Raw genomic sequence first — 21,249 nt, 5'->3', positions numbered from 1 at the left:
TAATACTAAACATTATTTTTAAGTGAGCCTGATGAAGATAAATAAATGCTCTGCATCATCTTAGAACTTAAAGCAAAGAAATCCTTACAAGGCCTTCTTGATTCAGAATAAAGCCTATAAAGTATTCAACATCTTTGAAATCCTGTTTGTCAGGTGCGTAAGTACATTTTTAAAATATATTTTTTTTCTGCTCACATACCAAGCAGACATGTGTTGATATACTGCAGCGATACCAGAACTCAGGCTATAGCAGAACATTACCATGCCTTGTGCAGCTACACCTGGAATATGGTGTTCAGCTTGGCGATGACAAGGGTGGTCAGTGAGGTGATGATAAAAGTCTATAAATAGCTTAAGAGGGTGAATTTCAAAGAGGAAGAAGCATTGTTTTAAGGTGGACTAGTAGAAACAAAAAGAGGTCCTGACACCCAGAGCCAGGCATAAACTGCTCAACAGGAGCCTGCATGTAGTATAAATGCCAGCAGTACAGCCTGCCGGTGCTTGGCCTTGCAGATGCCACAGGCATATAATGAATTTACTATTCCAGAATAGTTATTCTGGTAAATATCCAAGTATAGTTAAACCCTTCAAATGCTAAATTAGGCCCTAAGTTCAACAGTCCACCAACACAAGCCACATGTTCACAGTAGTTAGAGCTACACCAAACAATGCTCTGGAGACACAAAAGAGGAAATAAACCTGCCAGAGACGAGGATGGACACTAACCTTCACAAATCTTTCATACCTCTACTTTCTGTGGTTCTAGGAAACATGTATATGGGATTTGGGAAAGGTCTTTTTAATAAGGGTTAATTGGAGAAGTATGTCACACATGACTGAGTACCATTTCAAATTAATCCTCATGCTGGCATAACTAAATTAGGCAAATGACAGAACATGAAAATAGGGAAAAAGGAATCATCTTCCCTCCTCTTTAATCTTTATAGTTTCATGATTCTCAAAATGACCAAATATGAACAATTATACGTTTTATGGAATTTGTTGTTTCTCTGAAATATTATTATGACTACATCATAATATTCCCCAGAGATACAACAGTTCTGCAAAATATATTTGCTGTTGTCACTTGAACTATTAGGCTACGCTTTGGAACTGCTGAATTCATTTGTCTGGCTTATGTGATGCAAAAGTTCAAGTTAAATGATGCTGATACAGCCCTTTCTGGGCTATAAAAAATGTATAGAAAAGAGAAAATAACTACACATTTGCAATTCAGAATAGAGTTGTTCCAGTAAAATTATACTGTAAAAATCATTGTATGGTCTGCATTACTCTGAAAGTCAAGTCCCTGAACCTGAAGAAAGTCATTTCAGTTTCTCCGTGCTGCCCAAGTTAACTGCAAGCATTTCCTGACACACAGAGCGCAGGCAGAAAAAGGAAAAGCGTCGACTCGAGAAAAGCACAGCTTCCAATCCCCACCCACCAGCTTCAGTCAAAGGGATGACTTCAGTCCCTTTCTTAACTAATCCTACCACTGTAAAATCCTACAGTCATTCTTCCACACATAAAGAGAAAACGGACTCACTAGGAGGACCGAGACTATTTCAGCTTGAACTGTTAACCAATGGTGGAAATGCAAGAATGCTGAAGTTGTGCCTTCGGAGCCAATAGAGTGGATTTGTGTGTCCCACATGACTGTGTTTCCCCAGTCTTTCACATGGGCAGTATTTAGTTCAATTCAGAACTGCAGATAGTATAGCATGCAGAGCAGCAATGGGATGTCTGAGCACAAGTGGCTGACTTCCAGGCGCCTCCAGGAAGCACATTTGTACATTTCTTCTGAATTAAACTGGGATTCTGCACCCTTGACATCCTCATACCCTCCTTGTCTCTGCAGGAGGAGACAGCGACCTGCACAGCACAACAAAACTGTGAGTACAGTTTTTTTTAAATTTTATTTTCACCTAGAAAAGCAAATACGTTAAAATTGTCAAAATGGTATGTGCATTAAGTTGATTATTACTTTTTCTGATGATACGAGCAAGTATCTGAAGTGCTATTCAAATTCAGGAATATTTCTTCCATGCTTCAATTAAAATAAAAAAAAAAAGGCGGGGGAGCTGGGGAGGGGGGGGATGTAGAATAGAAAGAGAGTTATCTTCCAGGGCAGTGCCTGCATGCACACTGCATGCCATACTGCTTCCTGACATGCCGCTTTGTTCATAAAAAAAAACAAAGACAAAAAGCCCTACACATGTATGTTGTTCACTTTTATTTGTACTCTGTGTCTAATCAGGCCTGATCTGTCCCTAAGGGGAAAAAATAAAGGCAAAGTTTAACTCCGCCAGCAAGGGCAGCCCAGACTTTCCAGACATCTGACAGTTATTATAATTAGCTATGAAAGACAGCAAAGACACTTTGGGGCAAATAGCTCTTAGATTTGGAACAATGAAGTCGAGCAAGGTTCCCATCCCACCCCTTCCACGGGGGGAGGGGGAGAGGAGGGCCAACGGGGGGAGCGTAGAAAAGGCTTATGGCTGGACTGAAAAACACAACTCGTATAATATCTGGGCTTGCTCAGCACGAGGAGCAGCTTTTTCATAAGCAACTTTAACTACCTCTAGATTGCAGCTTGCATTCATTCCGATTCCTGGTCGGGTGGGAAGGGTGTGGGGCTCTTAGTAGCATAACGTCAGAAGGTCGGGGTGGAAGGGGCAGCGGGGATGAAGGGGGCAGAAAGAAGAGAATATCCATAGCAAGAGACATTGTGATTGCTTCCCAGAGCTTTGATGGCCAGATCTCCTTCAGCCCAAGTTGCTTTCTGGGAGAGATTTATGAGAGTTCTCAAACAGAAGCAACAGACAAAGCAGAGCTGTTTTGTTTTTTTTTCTTCTTCTTCTTTTTCTTCTCTGGAAAAGAAATTGAAACCAAATGGATAACTGTGTAAGAAGCACTGATTTGTATTTTTGTTCTTTTTTCTTCCCCCCCCACGTGTTCATAAGACCTTTAACAAGATCTTGCCTGCACACTTCTTGCTACCCGCCCCCGCCCCTACCAAAAGTTAGATTCCGAAAACTACCATTGGAAGAGAAAAAGCAAAGACAATAGAAATCTGACTCGGTCCTGGCTGGGCTGAATGTCTAATAAAGCATGAAGTGAAAACAGTTTCTAAGTGAAAGACGAGCAGTGTTCTTTAAAAAAAAAATAAGTGCAATAAGGCGAAATTGTTGAAAGACTCCAGACGCTACTAATTATGGCTTAAATAAATCTTCCTGGACAGATGTTTGCTAGCTCCCACCGTGGGGAAAAGGACGTTAAAAGAAGCATTTTTTAAAAAAGGATTTGTCATGAATTTTTTGCATATGAATTTTTTTTTTAAATACACCATTTTATTCTTTGTCTGCCCTCCTGTTATCTCCCCCTCCCCCAGCCGCCGCCCACTGTGAGCTGAGACACCTGAAGGCTAGACATAATGATCAACAGAGCGCTGCGCTCGCCTGTCTGGATTCCAGCCAGATTTTTTTTTCCTTTCCACAATCAAGGAGCCTGCACGCAATGCACGGCAAGCCCCATGCTCTGCTATGTGCAGATCAGACAGAAGTCTGAACCGTGCTGCAGAAAGATTAAAGACAAACACAAGCCTTTCCTCCTTATGTCGACCAGGCTCAGTTTCAACTTCATTGTGATTCGCCAAAAATATGACATAAGAAACTTTGTTAATATATAAGCGCATTAATATACAAAACACGCACATATGTGTACAGGCTTTCCAACACAGTGTAACTGGGGTCATCTACTATTTCCTATTTTAGGGTGATTTCTACTCTAGCTTTATGGTAAATACAGTGCTTTATGTTATATTCATGCATCACTTGTGTAATTGCTGTATTTACAAATACTAAGTAAAGATTTTCTATATGTATGCAATACTACATAAAGGCAAATAGTTAGTGTGCAGACACCTATATCCGAAAGGTAGTCAAACTGATATGCTCAGACATATTTAGGTTTAGAGCGATTAGTCGGTTCTCCTAGGCAGTTTTGTGGCATTTTGAAACAAGGCAGTAGCGAAATGCTTTGCGAGTAGGTTGTCTTCAAACCAAAGAAGGGGAGCATGGCAGGGCACTGTTTTATTTAGCTGGCCCTGCAACCCTTGGCCTCCCCGTTGCCACAGCCCAGAGGAACTGGCCCAGTGTCATCGTGCCAGAAAGTTGGTCTTGGGAATGCAGTGCTCCCCAAAATAGTTGCGCTCCATTTGGTGTGGCTATGGGTGGGGTTAGCAGACACATCCAGCAAAAAGGGAGATTCAAAGCATTTAGTCTATTTAATTTTTAAATGTATGCTGTGCGGACCCGTTTTCTACAAGTTCTTTGGAATTGCATCATCTTGTGATACAACTTATGGTATGATATAAATAGTGATTAATTTTTACTTTTTAAGATGGGCTTTGTGTGAAAAAGACTGACAAGAAAATATGTTTTCATGCACACATGCACATACACACATGTACGCCTCTTTTAATTTAGTCTTTGAAAAGGCTTAAACTATATATTAGTCACACTAACAGATATCTTTAATAGAAAGGATTTGCTTTACCTTTTTTTTTTTAATATTGCTAAAAAACACTGTTAGGAAAGGAACGCAGCTTAGGTAAACTTAGTCTTAAAAAAACTTCCTTTCCAAATAGTAGCAGAGGCATACAAAGAAAAGGTTGCATGTAGTGGTAACCATATCTACAGGCAAGATAAAGATTCTAGAAAGGAGATTTCAGAGAAAGGAAGAGAATTAATTGAGACCTGCAATCAGATTTGTATCCCTGCATTTAAAAAAAAAAAATCCCCAAGAGATTTAACACTTTTCTGGAGGAATATTTTATACGCTTTAAATGAAATATACAAGCTAACTCGACACGATGGTCATGCAGAGAAGTATATACTTATAAATTACACATCTATGTATATATACAAGTTCACTAGTATTAAGTGCTAATTTCCTTTCTACTTTTCCTGGCATATTATTCTTGAAAAATAAAATTTCTCAGTAACCTTTCACAAGGATGTTTCACAAAGATATTTCACAAATATATTTCAAAATACTGCCTGCAGCTACGTTTTGAAGTGCTGACTTTTGTTTTCTTACAGTAATGACAATATACAACACGATTTTATCCATTTCCTAAAGATTGAAATCCTACGCAAATCAATTCCTGTAAAGTTCAGAACCTATTTACGTGCTACGTAGCATTAGAAGGGATATTTCAGCTGGCAATATATATATGGTTTATCAATGCAAAAGTAATGACTAATCATATAAGAGTTAAGCCTTAAAGTTGAGCATATGAATACAGGGCCCTTGCCTACATGTTTAGTTCAACACTCTCCTCCCTGTAAGTCTTTTGGTGTTCAGCAGCTCTGACTGAAGTAGGTAGGAGATGCAAATACTCAGTATTTTTGCAAATATGGCATTATCCTCCAGCTGTTGTTGTCCAGGGCTCTAAGATTCAGAGCTATGTGCTTTATATTTTTACACAAAGATTTTATTTATCTTAATGTGAAAAATTCTGACATGTGGGGTTTTGCTGACTTCTTTAAACTTTTAAATAGTTGATGTTGAAACAAAGCAATCATGGCAGATCGTGCACATTTATGACTCCATTTCATAAAAATTTGATGTCTGTTATAGCTCATCTCTTAACCTATGGCCTCCAATGGGTTGAGCAAATTCCGTGGTTTCACTTACACAAACTTCAAGTTCTAATTTCTCTTTTTAAACACTTCTCTCCCCTCTTTCTATCGTGCTTCCTCTGTTGAATCTGTTTGCTTGAGCCTTTCCTAGTTCAAGCAGAAGTACAATTTTCAGTCGTAAGCACAAAGTGCTCAGGAGAACTTCCAAAATTTTTAAAGATTGGCTGTTTCACTTATACCTTTACACAGCAGAAGTAACATGAGAGCCTACCAGAATGGGTTCAAATGGGCTTATGCATTACAGATAGGAAGAGAACTGTGCATTGCATTTTTATAGATAAAAAGCAGTGTGTTTTAATGTAAACAGATTTCTGTTTGATATTTTGGCACACTGTTGCAAAGACCAAACTACGGCTGAGCCAAAATGACTTTCGGCATGGTACAGTTAGACCAGATGGCCACGTGTTCTTTTCTTATTTAGATGAGACTTTTCCTTTCAATAACATCTTTCTTCCTGACCTGCTTAAAAATTCCAGTGAATGAAATCAGCACAGGATTTTCAATTCTAATTGACCATGTGCAGAGGAAGGGCCAGTAGAGAAATCAGTAGGGCCATTGTAAGGCACACTGAATCAATCTCCCCTTTGTCCTGAATCTTATCTAGCATGAGCAAAAATAATTAAGAATGTTTAATTTATAGTATTTGTAAAGCAGCAAATGTTGTTGCATTCAGGCAAAAATCATCGCAAGATCCTCTTTTACAAATGTGCGCAACAAGGAATGAATGTCTATCACACACTAGACAGAGGTAGTCAGCATCATCTCATTGCCAAATATTTAAGAAAAAGAAACAAAAATCCTCAAGCAAAGAGTGAACAAAAAAATTAAAGGTGTGGGTGAATTAAAGCATAAGCTGCCTTGCCTTTTCTAATTAAGTCAGAAAAAGTGAAAGATACAGTACTTCTCAAATTAAAAAAAAATTTTAAAAAGTCAGAAAAATATAGTTTTCCACTGTCCAAAATGCTCACCCTTAAAACATCTGTAATTTTCAATTGTTATTAATTTGCTTACATAGGTTTTACACACACGTAACCCACCCACACTCCATAAGTTGGTGATCATGGTCTCTCACTTGTGTCTGTGTGATCTACATACAAAGTACAGATTGTAAATACCATGTGTGTCACACACAAACATTACCTATGGACATAAATAAACAGATAATATAATTACAGTCTTACCTACTCTTTTATTTGGATTTAGTGAGCTAACTATGGAGTAATATAACAATATATTTGTTGAGATTTAGCAAGTAGAGTATGCAAAAGATGCACGAAATCCTACTCATATATCTACATAGCCTGTGGATAAGGTAAGTGGGTAAAAATGAATTTCTCAGAAGAAAATGTGGGGAGAAAAGACCAGTTGAAAGGAATACACAGCTGGTGTAGTTGGGTTTTTTTTTTTTGGAGTAGGTTTTTGGTTTAGTTTTTTTTGAGGGGGTTGCTTTGTTTTGTTTGCTTTAAACACAAAGAAAACAATTGGCAACAGATTTATTATTCCTATACTATTTTGTAAAAATTTCCTTTATTATTCATAGTTTGGTTTAACATTCCACTTGAGTGGTTCATGATTTCAAATTATCACTATAAGCCTGAATCAAGAAACAATCAAACAGCTCTGGAAAATAATTTCTGAAAAAATAATTATGAATATGGCTTCAATAAAATATCTATCTTTTCTTCAGTTGTATAAAGTTTTCCTTAAAACCCCAATCATTTTTTAAATGTAAGGTGAAAAATAATACAGGAGAAAATGCAGCAGGCAGCACAGCCTTTCCTATATGTCAAGCATGCAGTCCAAGTAACATGTGCATGAAGAAACATGTCTGAGAACATGAAACAAAGCACACACTTTGGGACTGGCCAGGCAGACGTGGTAAAAGGCCTGGTTTCAGCTCTCCAGCAAGATGCTTTGTAGCCTTGGGCAAATCATTTAACTGCTCATCTACGTCATATTAGTAGAATTCAAGTTTTGAATTTGTGATTATTATTGCGAGGTTAGCATTGAGATACCACAGCAAGGGGTACTGAAGACACCTCAGACACTTGAAAAGAATATAAAATTCCAGAGAAAACAATAGTCTTTGTTGTTGTTGTTTTTATTGTTATTAAATCAGGTCATTTTTGGTGTAGTGTTTCTGTAACAAGACAAAATACAAAGCCTGTTTCTCAAGAGGTTCATGTAATTCAGTTCTAGCTTAATTTTCTTAAGTTTTTCATGTACTTGAACATTCACTTTTTATTTGTTGCAAACATGCAACAAAACATCAGAATGTAGGATAAATGGAAAATATTACTTCATCTGTCATTCAACATAAAGTGCTGTCATGCAAGGCCCAACTCAAAAATGCTGACTGCTGTAGAGTGGTGACTTATTTAACACTGTCCCATGGTACCAGTGAGACCAATGGCAGGCCAAGATGCTGCACTGTGTGACCAAGAGTACCAAACCTGAGCCCTAGACATTTACTTCCTCCAGTATTTGTTCACCAGGGCTCTGATCTTGCAATGACTGTAAGCACATTCTTACTTCTAAAGCCTGAAGGCAATCTAGCAAACCACTTCCATGGTCAAACTTCAGCACACATTTGAAACATCATGCGTAAATAGATCTTTAATTTCTACAGAACCCTTTGCCATGAGAATTAAATACCTTTGCTGGGTTCTACCCTCTTTGCTGTTGGTCATTAAATTGTGCTTCCAGTTTAATCTTTCTGTTTCTCTTGATGATTCTTTAATTCCCACTGTTGAACAGACCGAATCAGAAACCCTTGGGCAGCAACTCTAAAAATCACTGCTCAGAAATCAGTGGGCCTGAAGATGATTGTGAGATTTCACACATGAGCCTTTCAGGGCACCATTTTGTGACTAACAGAAATGATAGCATCGCACAAATGGAACTGAAAACTTTGTTTTCTCTCCATAGGCAAATATGAGGGATCTCAGTGCAAAAGAAAAACAATCTGCTTATTGTTTCTAATTACTCAATCTTCACGCACGGCATGAAAGAAATACTTAGATCAACAGTTATCTTTTGTCAGCACTGTTCTTTATTTACAAAAACTAATTGAGAAAAAGGCACCATGGTAGATCTGCTGGTCCTCTCGGTGAGTTTGCAGAAGGGGTGGGGTTGTGAGAAGTAAATGAGAGGGAAATAACCTGCGTGGAAGTATGGCCACATGCAGTGCTCAGAATGAGGAGAGGAAGTCAGCAAAATATGCATGGTTATATCCAATTGATGGGTTGTATTTTACCAATCAATTTTTACTGTCAAGCATCCAGACTATATTAGGAGTCTATCCAGTCTCTTAAGCCATGGGATCTGGATAATGGGATCAGGTAAAATGATTAAAATCAGTTTGGTCTCATGACTGCATCTAGTAAGTGTAATAGATGAAAACCAGAAAGACTTGAATGATAGAAGTACAAACACCTCTTTGTGTTTTACCTCTACATTTTTCCAGTTTAAAGAAATAATTGATAAGGAGTGAGGGTTTTTTGTTTTGCTAAAAAAAGCAATGGCAAGCAAGATGATTGTCTACTTACAGCATCCCAATTGAAGCTGTTTCCATCTATCCAAAGAAATAAGCTTGGAAGTTGTGAAAACAATTTTTTTACCATATCCCATAAAATATTTTACATAAAGTCAAGTTAAGAAGAGTCAGAAAAAAGGATGCATTTAAGCTGTTTACAGAGTTTGATAACTGCCTTTTTTTAGAAATAAAAATCTGATGATTTCCCCAAATGTCTTATGCATACACTGAGTTTGTGTTACTGTTTAAGAATTATTATCTAGTTAATTTGAAACCACTTTCCTAAGACAATAATTCGTAAAAAAAAAAAGAGGATTTAAAAAGATGAGTAGTCTACTGAAAGATAACAGTGTAGAAAAGCAGTTCCCAAGGTTGATTTAGAAGACATAAAAAGGGTTAAAATTTCAGACCTTTATGCAAGAATTAAAAATGAAAGGAGAGTTAAAAAGGGGGAGAAGGGGGGGAAGAGCTAATCTGCTGGTGACTTGAGTGTATTTATGGATTACTATGTCCTGAAAAGAAGAAAACCAGAGTTGTAAGATGACACTGCAGGGGTTGTCTGGACTTTTCACCGAGTGTAAAGTCTGTTTAGTCAGTATCTTAATGCCTAATGCTGACCTTTGCCCTCTTCACTCCTCCCTGCTCCAGGTGCAACATTTCTGCAAGTGCTTTAGCATTATTGGAACGTTTGTGCAGGTTTCACACTCTGCAAAGTGCGCCCAGCATTTCACACAACATCCATCACACACACCCAATATCAAGGCTTAGCAGATTTTTCTTATCTGAAGTACACACAATTATTTGTTTTACACTTTTTCCTGTAGTAGTTATTACTGTATTAAATTAAATAAAAACAAAAGCTTCTTTTTAAGGGTATGCTATTTGCATAATTCAATGCAAGGTACAGGATTAAGTTTCAACTCATGTCGCATATTCTGAGCACTGGCTTAGAGCAGGAGCATGCAACGTATGCTGGCAATGCTATTGATCTCTCTTAAATTAATTCTCTTTGCAATGGAAATTGGAGACAAAACCAGAAGACATTGCTACAAAACAGCCAAGGTACTTGAGTGGATTTTTCTAGGAAATAAATTGATTTCTGATACAATTATTAATTATATTGGGATTGATAAAAATTTTAAAGAAAAACACAACAGTTTTACATAGCAGTAATGAAAAGAGCTAAACTACATAAGGTCTGTAAATGTTAGTTTTGTTTTACAAAAATAAGGAATGTAGTAAAATGTGTATTAAAATGAGACGCTATAAGGTCTACAGTTGTCAGTGATGCAGATAATATAAAAGATGGTTTATGCATATGTGATGTGTATTCATATATGCCTTATATTTAGCAGATGGTTGCTAAGATTTTAAGGGCTTTCAATTTGACTTTGCTGGGAAGAAAGTATAAGCTGGGTACCATTATCTTGGAGACCATTACTAATTTTGTGTTTCAAAAAAGCCTGTGAAGAGTGTTTCCTGCCACTGTGGGCAAGGAACCCTTTTTCCCCATTTATAATATGCTGCAGCACTGATGGCTTCTTCAGATGTGGACCTTGAATTTAAGATCTGTGAGTTTTCCACCACATGATACTATGTACTAAGATGCACTCTGTACAACTGCAGTATAAAGCTTACTGGAAATCACAGAACTGTACAATGAGTTTCCTGCACTTCGTGATCTATAGCAGCTAACTATGCCTAAAGAAAGTTTTAAAATTATGATTTAGACATTTAAAAGCTTTAAATAACTGACTTCCCCTGCATTCCTTCCTCTCTGAGTTATGTTGGGAAATGTTCATTAAGCTGAAGGAAAAGAAAAGAGGAAAAGGATAGGCTTAAAAGAGGTGAATAGCAGCAGGTAGTCTCTATGGAGAACCTTACTAGTCAGAACTGTCTAGCCAAGATAACCCAGGATAACACCTCTTCTAGGCACAGCATTACTTCAAGGTGAGAGTTGCATAAAAAGAGATCTCATGAGGGTTTATATTTAGGGAAGGTCCATGAAAGAGATATGTTTTGTTCTAGACTAAAACATTTATTTATAAGATTCAGCTGTGACAACCAGGCTACTGGGTACTGTGTCTTTATCAAGGAGTATTTTATGGTTACCCCATGACATCTAAATATAAATTGATTTAGGCCATCTTCATTATCTAGACTGTTAAAGGGGCTCAGTTTTTGAGATTTTTCTTTGAAATAAAACAAAAATACCCTTTACTTCATGGACCTTACTATACTAGTTTATTCTAGGAGTAGGCATGTGTCAAGCGATCAAAATATTTTGGGAAGTGCCCTCAAAGAGTTTTCTTATGTCCTTTGATTTCATTTGTAACATTTGGATTACCAGAGAATCAAGAAAAAAATTGAAATTTTGTTTATTGCATGACTGACTATTTCTAGAGCTGGGTAGATTTATCTCAGCACAAAGAGTGCTCCTGTTCACAGTGCAGCTGCTAATAATTCATCAACACCCCTTGTTTAAGACTAGGTTACAATTAGAAGTCAAAACTTTAAAGCAACCTGCAATGTAATTATTGCAGTAAGCTATGGAACTGGATTTGATTTGTAACCAGGCTGTATCTCTTTGCTCCTGACACTGTTTACAAGAGATATTTAGTGCAGGTGGTACTCTCCTTAATTCCACCAAAGGTCAAGTGTACTTGTCATAATTGTATTTTTTGCACAGCTGAGAATTCAACTACTTCTGTAGACTGAAACCAGATATTGTTTCTGTGAAGGAAACACATAACACTGAAAATCTGAACTTGAAATAAACAGAATGATGTAATTTTTCACAATGTTTTGTCCTACTATCTTACCAAGATCATCACTTTTGAGGTATCAGTGGAAACAGCCATTTGAGTCCTTGCACTTAAAAAATGTCAGACTCCTGTGACTGGAAAAAGTGATTTCATTTGCTTTGCTTTAAGTTGCTACTACAAATTTTTTTCAGGACTGCAATCTGAGATGATGTTCTTGTAATGTTTGTAAATTACTGATTTCTCAATAATTTGCAAGTATAATATCGAATAAAGCTAATATTACTCATGTTTCTTATTTAAGTAGAGAATAAATAACTAAAACTATGAATTAATTTAGTCTTCTGTTTTGGAACATCAAAATCATGTCTTCCAGAGAAGACTGATGTAAGGCTTATTCTGTGTAAATTCTAAATTGATTTGTTACAATTGTTGCATAATGTACCAAATATAAAAAAAAAAAAAACAAAGCATGGTAGAAGTAGTACACTATTCTTGTGTCTTGATTCATTTATTCTTAGGAATTATTAGCCCCTTCTACATGCAATAAGTGCACCTATAATACAGGAAATTGCCCATTGAAATGTCCTTTTTGTGTAACTACAAATTTCCCTCATCCTCTAACTTACAATCATTCCTAAAGCCTTCACTACACATTTTACCTGAAGAAAGGAAATTAAAGCACTCCCCTTTTGAATTGTGCTCAGTTTTAAAGTACTTTTCCGTGCCAGTTGAAACAAGCCATATGACCCCCACCCCGCCCCCCAAAAAAACAAATCCAGGTGCCTCCTTCTGTAATTCTTATATAATACTTCAGTCTTCATTACACTTAAAATCATGTTTCTTCTAATATGTGACTCCCTAATATACCATAGACATGGAAGAGAAGAAATCCTAAATTACAGATCCTGTGCACCACCAGGATCAGAACTCAAGTGTCCTCCATAGCATCAGGTCACAGAATTCTAAAACTGGGAAAAGATTCCTTTGTGAACTCCATTCACTGGTGAGCTACTTTGTACCAATCTCTTCTACCCTCATCCAACCTGTTTCTTTAAACCCCTCTGCCCTAAATTGTTGTATTACTCTGCAACGAGTGTGAAAGATGTAAAGATCTAAAAATTGGAACTGGTTACCATAAATATGAAATAGATAGAATTAGATATTTTGAAATTTTACTTATAGGCATAAAAACAAGTAAAATATTGCCTTTTTGTGGGACAGTTAAGTTTCAAAGATACATAAATATTTTTATTAAGAAATATTAGGACTTCCAATCTACATTTTTCTACTTGCAAAAGTAGTGACAAATTTCCTCAAAACACTTAATAGTACAGTAAAACAAGCGTTGTCTCTCAAAATTTCAATAAGTCAAAATATGGAACATGTTTGCTTCAGTCTTGGGATTTATCTGACATTTTGGTTTTTAATCTAAGGTTTTTTCCTCACCTTGTTGGCGATCATGTACTTTATGCTTTAATTGTATTTGGTTTTTTATTATTAAGTTACCCTGTCTTATTTTACCATTTTCAATTCTAAAAACAGTTCATTGAAAAAAAAGAGGAAAACAGATCCCTGTAAGCAATATCCTCCACCAGTTTTGTACATATATTCAGGGAATAATGCTTACATAACTTCATTTAGACAATCATTCGTCATGACTATTCTATCAGTGCCAGTATTCTAGCTTAATTTCTCAGGCTCAGTGGTAAAATGCATGTAACTTTATTAAGATATTTTTCATAAAAAAAAAATACTTAAATATATTAGTCACATGAAAGAAGGAAGTAAAATCTGATTTACTTAAAAGGCTGATAAAGGTCATGTCCTTTTCAGAGAGGAGTTAAGAAGTTTTTGGCTGAATGACTAGTTTAAATTTATACAATACAAAAAATCCTGAACTTTAAGAAAAAGTAAAAGAAAACATTGACTAAAATTAGACGTGCATCAAATTAATGAATATATTTCCTGGTTTGAGTTGGGTCCTCAAGGGATCTGGCAATACACTTGTACCCACGTAGGTTGTTTTGCAGCAGCTATCACTGGGGATCACATTTAGCATCATTCCAGTAGGTTTCAGTGGGTTAAGACTCCCTCTAATGCACATGAAGACCCCTGGCAGAAGGAGCCCGATGCTTTGCATACACAGATTATGAGAACATCGAGGCAATTGATATCACCAGAGGGACTTGGCTGAATTCACAAACTTTTTATTGTATTAAGACCCAATGCTCTGTTCTCCTCCAAAGCCTGTCTGTTGGGCAATGCTCTATGTGGTGCCTGTGTCCTGTCCTTTTCTTCCCTTCTTTGGGATTTATAAAGAACAGACAGCCATGATTTCCTGGTGGATGCCCTCAGGATTCACTGCATGTTTTGGACATTGCAAAAGGAAAGCAGACAGTCAAGAAAATTTGACACTTTTATGGGAGAGGGGGTTGTGGCCTTTGGCTACAAGATCTTAATGAGCTTCCTGGTCCTTTTTTTCTTGGTTCTCTACAACAGGAGGTGGTAAGCATAACGAAGACTAGAATTGCGCATCCTCTCTTTGCCAAAGATTTGTCATCCAGTATTTTTAAATTTAGAAACTTAACTTGGCTGGCATTTCTTCTGCTGCACAAATGTAAAATAAGTGAGGTTAACACAGCATGAAAGAGAAATGTAGGGTATACCTACTTCTCAATTGTTCTGTTTGAGAACTCATACTTAGTTCCATAAGCAATACTGAAAAAGGCATTCTGCATTGAAACATACTGGGCATTCTTCATTATATGGGAATATTTCTGCACTAAGACCTTCTGTATTGTTTTCCATTTCCTTAAGAAGGCCCCAGACTGTACCAGCTGTCTAAACATATTTACAGTCTCTCCATACTGCTGCAAGCCCACTGTAGTGGAATTTGTGTAAGGGTCAAAGGTAGCATAACTAAAGAGTTTTTGTTTTGTTTTTTGTTTTGTTTTTTTTTTTTTTTAAGACAGAAGAAGACAACCATGCATTTACTATAAACATAGCTATGCATTTAGCTGTCTTATTATAGAAACATTTGTTAATTTAGTTTAGAGATACAACCTTTCTGAGTGACTGTTAACCATTTGACAAACATTTTTTGTAAATTTGGTGCCTGCCACATTCTGCATCTTGCTTTTGGCTTACCTACTTTGCTCTCTATTGCCTTCTTTTTCCATTTTTTTTTTCTTTGTAAGATAGTAGTTGAGCCACAGAACAAACACAGTATCTCCTTGACAAGTTAATTTCACATTTAACTACTTGTTTAAGTTGGGGGAAAAAAATAAAAATTTCAGATCAGATGATACATTCACATCTGAATCCAGGAGCTAAGATAAAATCAGACCAAGCTTACCTAAAAACAGTTAAAGAATTACTGAATAATCAATGTGGTGTATTTATCACTTGAATTAATTGCTCGAAATTTGACAGTTAATATCTTTTCTGAAATTGCTATTTGGAGGATCCCTCCCCCATCCTCCAGGAAAGACATCTGGCTAGTACTGAATGGAGTTTAGTGTTTGAACATCCCATCTGGTTTCATCGTGTTAACACATGATTCCAAGTCATTCAAGAAGTATGAACAATAGATATTGTATTCCATAGAGCGCTATGCGGATTTAATCTTTAAAAGAGGGTGGCACTGTAGAACTCACCCTTTTAGTTTAAAGTCAAAATGTTTCATGGACTGAAAACTTATTTCCCATAGCATCAGAAAAGCGTCACATTTTATCCTACTCCAAAGAAGGACAAGCAGACATCTCCCTTATACTGTGCCATTCCCATTCTTACATATCATAATACCTGTCTTGATAAATCAAGAACGTATTTCCTAAACATGGCAGTGAAAAACAACATTAAGACACCTTTTCTTCACTCATTATTTTCATTCCCAAATTACTTAAAGATTATTTGGAAAGAAATGCAGAAGTCTGTTAGGAAGCAAATGGAAGTTGCGCTCCTTTGCCTTCTAGAGCTAGTAACTTTACCTTTCACTGAGATTAATACAATTTACAAAGTTTTTCTTCAAAAGACACAATGAGTGTTTTCTTCAACAGACCAGCAATAATCACAGTGATGCTTAAAGAGTATCTCATTTGTCTCTTTCCTCCTGAATAAAAAAATCAAATTACAATTAATAACATTTCTTATTTAAATGCTTTTATATTTATTTCTTCGTAAGGATGATTGACCCGTTGTCCTGTAACATTGACATTAACAGACCTTTTTCTGTATTTATTAAAGGATCTCCAGCAGAAGCAAGTATTCAATAAGTGGCTTGCTATGAAAAGTTAATAGAACTGATTTCAGACTAAACATATTTACAGACTAAAAGAGAAACAGAAACTTCAAATGTAAGCAGGTATCTTAAGTATTTGCTAGCCATCCTTTAAGCTTTTAATAAATTTAGATTGCTTCATTTGAGGATTTAGGAAACTGAATGGATGCTAGGGAAGAAAATGGAGAAGGAATACAAATTTGGGAGAGAAACATTTTAGTAGAATGAAGCAAGGCAAACATTCTTTAAAATTTACACAACGCGTGGATAATGTAATTTTTACATCAGACTGCTGAATATCAACTCACATTTTATTTCTGGAAATAAATCTAAAAGATTTGGTTTCTCATCAGAAATCTCTGGAACTGGACCAGGAAGAGGGACTAGTTTATCCTCAGAACTGTGAAGCTGGAATTCTAGCTGTGTAACAAGACATTATAAATTTGGCCGATGAAAAAAGACAAAGAGAATTCTGTGGAGGCTGATAAAGGAGATTAAATTCCACCATCCAACTTTTTCTGGACTCTGCTGAAATGTACCCTTTCTTTAGTGTCAATGTAATTACCAGCCATCTCTCAGGGCGAAGTAAATTAGACAAAAGTGGACAAGAAAAGTGAAGTGGATCACATGACAATAGGATTTTCACACCAACAACTAGATCAAAAGTATTTGAGAAGCTATTGACGATGCTTAAAAGATCACTTTGCATTGTTTGGGAAATCTGTTTACCCACTATGTTGTTTCAATTGACAAAATCTACCTAGAGGATCAGGACTACTCAGTTTGAAGCACCAGGGGCAAATGAGGAAGAAATGTACTTCAGTTTAGTTTATGGAAGCTGGTTGAGTACTTCTTCAGCACAGATTTATGCAAGCTGTAGCCTGTGTCAGAAAGCCTCCAGTTTGTTTGTCTAATTCTAGTACTCTGTCTAGAAAGGCATTGCTTTCAAGTACGCAATACATATTCATCCAGTTTCTTATGTGCACAGACACCAAATCTCCAAAGTACAAAATATTTTTCTGTCTGTAATTATTAAGGCAGAATATATTAGGTATTTCTCACCATCATCTGTAACACCTGAATTACAACAGTCACTTGTCATGCACTAAACAGAAAACAGGACACTGAAAAAAGAAAATTTAGGAAACCCAAGTCCTAAATGGAGTCTGTCTGAAGGCACTTTGAAAAGATTTTAGTTGTCTGTGGCCTTAAGACACGAAAAAATGTGCAAGATCTTACTTACAAAGAACATCTGAAAAAAATCCTGTCTTCTTGAATTTAGGTAGTTGATTGAATCTTGTTGGTTCCATCCAAGCACTTTGCACAATTTGACTCTTCATAGTGGAAGTGTTTTACTTTAGATTAGTCTAGAGTTACAGCTGATTCTACTCATGATCAGTTTCACTTAAAATGTAGCAAAAGAAACTTGAAGATATAGCAGGAGTTTCCAAAGGAGACAGAATTCATTCAAATGCCTTCCTGCAAGTTAGACCATTCTGGCATAACTAGGCAACACAAACTTGATGCCAAATGATCCTCAAGAAGATTAGCAATACATCCATACCCAAGAGGACAGTAATACAGTGCCTAATAGAACTCTTATTATTACATCAATTGTTCTCAGATTTGACAGAAATTGTGCGATTTTAATGATAATTTAGTTCTTGAATGGAGTAAGGAGTATTTATTTCCTAGAACATTACATTCAATCATGCTCCTACGTATGATGTTTAACTTCATAAAAAATAGAATACTTTCACAATTCTATTCTGCATTAGCAGGGGAGGAGCATCTCAGCAGTTTGATTGAAGCTTTAACTTTGAGAGAAAAATAAGTGTCTTTATTGAATGTATCTACTCTTACTGGATATCTACATAGAGCTACCACCATAAACAGGAACTAATTCTGCTCCTAACATGAAGCCTTGTAAGGACAATCTGAGTTTTAACATGGACTTCGATTATTTGAAACTCGTGGCAAGCCCTATGAAGGTTTTGAGTGCGTTATGATCCAAATAACTAAATTAAACCTTAAATATCACCCCCTTCATTAATGCAATTAATATATTTGTGCTCTGCACGCATCTGAAATATAAGTTTCTCCCCTTACCAATACAATCCCATTCTCCACATGTAAATGGCAAGCTGCCAGTTGGGGAAGTACATGTGCTGAAATGCAAAGGAAAATAAGTAGATATGTCTGTATGTATTAACTAAAAGTCAGAGTATTGTCTAGTGCAGCTGGAGTGAAAAACTCTCAAAAAAACCCTAATAACAACTCCAGTCTTTATTATTATAAGTCAAAGCTTTTCTAAGCTAGTGTTACATTCCTTACTATATCTTATTTCTTGTTTTTAAGTCTTTGTTTTCCTTCTTACACTGATTCAAACTTTTGAAAATAAAATTTTATCAAAGCTGTTAAAACAACAATAACAAAGTTATAACAAGGCAATTTATCAAATTATATTATTAACAGCAAAATTCTCTTAATTCATTCCGTTACCCTATGGGTGAGCCTTTTTAGTTTCTTTTAGCCATATGTAGAACAAAATTCCAGCAGAGACATTGGAATGTCATTAAAATATTTAATAAGTAAAAACTTATAGCATTGATTAAAACATTTTTTCCATAAAGCTTCCTTTTCCACTTTTTTGGGAAGGAAAGAGCAAGTTACTGGTGAAGCCAGTAGGAGATCCAGGTTCTTCTGGGCTTGCATTCCAAATTCAGAATGATGTAATATAAGATACTCCTCTTCGATTATTCCCTGACTGTCAGACTGTGGGAGGGTATAGTAAGATTATTTCCCTTTATTCATTCTACTGTAAAAAAGGAGAATTGGGACTGTTTGGACACTGCTACAAGGTTACCAAAAAATCTAGGGAATTCTATCTGGTATGTCACGCACACAGTTGTGTATCACCCTGACAACCCATCAGTAGTAATCTAGTTCAGGATACTTATGAAAACAAATGAAGTTAACACAAATGAAAAATATGTTCTCTCTCTGTATTTGTCCAGGTATTGTAACTATGTTGCTCATCTACAAGATCACCATATTTGTTGAGCCTGCTAAAATAAAACTATAACCATAATTATATTTTATTCAGCCTCCTCTTTGGTTAAGAATGAGAGACTTAGCATAACTAAATTTTGTGGGCTCTGTAATCTCCGCATGACTCTGCTGCATTCTCCTCTCATGAAATGCCTGGCATATTCTTGTGCCACACTACTCAGTGTAAGCTTCTTTTCTGTAATTTGTAGACCACTTCTGTACAGGACAGTTGCCATTTTTCATTTGTAAAAGCAACTATATGAAGTGATAGAACTTTTAGAAATGGAAAGAATGTGTCCTACTTTTAACTTAACAGAAAGCGGCATTTCATCTTATAGCCTTGCCAGTATACTTGTTAGTAATGTGATGTGATGTGTCATGTAGGTTGAAGTGAATTTATTTGCCTCAAGGATCAAGTGCCACTTCTCACCAAAAACGTAAGAAGATTTCACTTCATGTTTGACTCCTAATTCACAAATAGTGTAAGTCGTTGAATATCAGATTTTCTGTCAAGCCGGAAGACGGTGATTCATGAAATTAAACTTCATTTGAGGTTGTATCACTTTTAAGGAAAATTTGGAAAACACTTCTGATGATTAAAAGGGATTTCATAGTCAAAACTAGATACATTGATTCCAAAATAGCTGTTTCCCATTCAGTAGCAAATCAACTATTTTAGATAGATCTTTTCTTTCTTCATAAATTTCACTGAAATTTAATGTAGAACAGAACTAGTTTTAAACGTAAAGTTTTGTGGGCTGGAAAAAGTGAGTTTTATGCTTACCTGTGGTCGTGAAGTATTTATCAGTCTGGTAGTTAAAAAAGGGAGCAATGAATAGTATACAGTGATTCATTTCTCTATATGAAGGACTTAATAGAAATTAGCAGTCTGGATTCAGTGGTCACATGAATTTAATGTATTGAGCCATGCTACTTTTTTTCACCCTCATACAAACATAAGAATAACATGACCTCCCACTAACTTATTTAATATTTAATTCAATGAGCCAGAAGTACCACAAAGTTGCTTAGCAGAATTAACAACCCAAGATAGAATTAAATGCATAATTTGTGAGGAACTTTAGCAAGAAATTATACAGTGCAAAAATACCTACTGCAAAATTTCTATTAAAAAGCTTTTAATCAATTTTGGACAAGTGCAACTACTTATGTAAACTTTTAAAATTAAGCATCCTGTAAAACCATTTAGTAAAGTATAAAAATGCCCTAACTGATCCTTCTGATAGTTTATTTTAACCATAGAATTAGTAAATCTCAGATGTAACCTCACTTTTTAGGTATTTTAAAAGATTTTAAAAGAGAGCTGGGCAAATTTATTCATGGGAGGGGAAGGATGACGTTTTGGACTTTGATTAGTGTAATTTCACATGGAATAGGAAAAGGACTGAGAGCCAGCTCTGTATTTAAAACAATTCTTTTGCTGCCAGAAGATTCCATCATCACATAAATGATACCTGGAAAAAACAAGACAAGATAAAGGCTTTCTCAGCCTCTGCTTATGACCAGAGCTAAGGAAATGCATAGTTGACAAAGGGCACTTGATAACCTTTTCCAAGGTCTTTGAAAACTTCATCATAGTATTATAGATAACGAGGCGTAGGAGATGCTACTCTTACTGAAAAGCATTTTCAACAGTTATCAAAATTATGGCAGGCTGCCATTTTCCGAGTCATGAAACTGCGCTGTTTGGCTGTCAGGTAGTTCAGGGGACTTCTTACGGAGAAACCTCTCAGGTTTCACAGGAATTCAGCAGAATAGTCTAGCTATTACCACAGACTTCACCTTCTGTTTTAAATAGTTTTAAGAGGGCTCAGTATATACTTGAAACAAAAAAAGGGGAATGCTTGAGAGGATATGTAAAGAATGATGTGTTTGAGGTATGACATGAGAAAA

General features: G+C 36.1%; 1 long non-coding RNA gene across 1 annotated transcript in view; it reads left to right on the top strand.

The window, feature by feature from the left end:
- Positions 1-1,513: 1,513 nt before the first annotated feature.
- Positions 1,514-21,249, top strand: part of LOC138723480 (uncharacterized) — a 61,186-nt gene continuing 41,450 nt past the window's right edge. Inside the window, exon 1 of the long non-coding RNA XR_011337876.1 lies at positions 1,514-1,892. This is a non-coding gene — a long non-coding RNA (uncharacterized lncRNA). The remainder of the gene's footprint in view (positions 1,893-21,249) is intronic.

Source organism: Phaenicophaeus curvirostris, chromosome 8, assembly GCF_032191515.1.
Source record: "Phaenicophaeus curvirostris isolate KB17595 chromosome 8, BPBGC_Pcur_1.0, whole genome shotgun sequence".
Taxonomy (NCBI): Eukaryota; Metazoa; Chordata; class Aves; order Cuculiformes; family Cuculidae; genus Phaenicophaeus; species Phaenicophaeus curvirostris.
The sequence above is the reverse complement of the archived record's forward strand: the minus strand, read 5'-3'. Positions and strand labels throughout refer to the sequence as shown.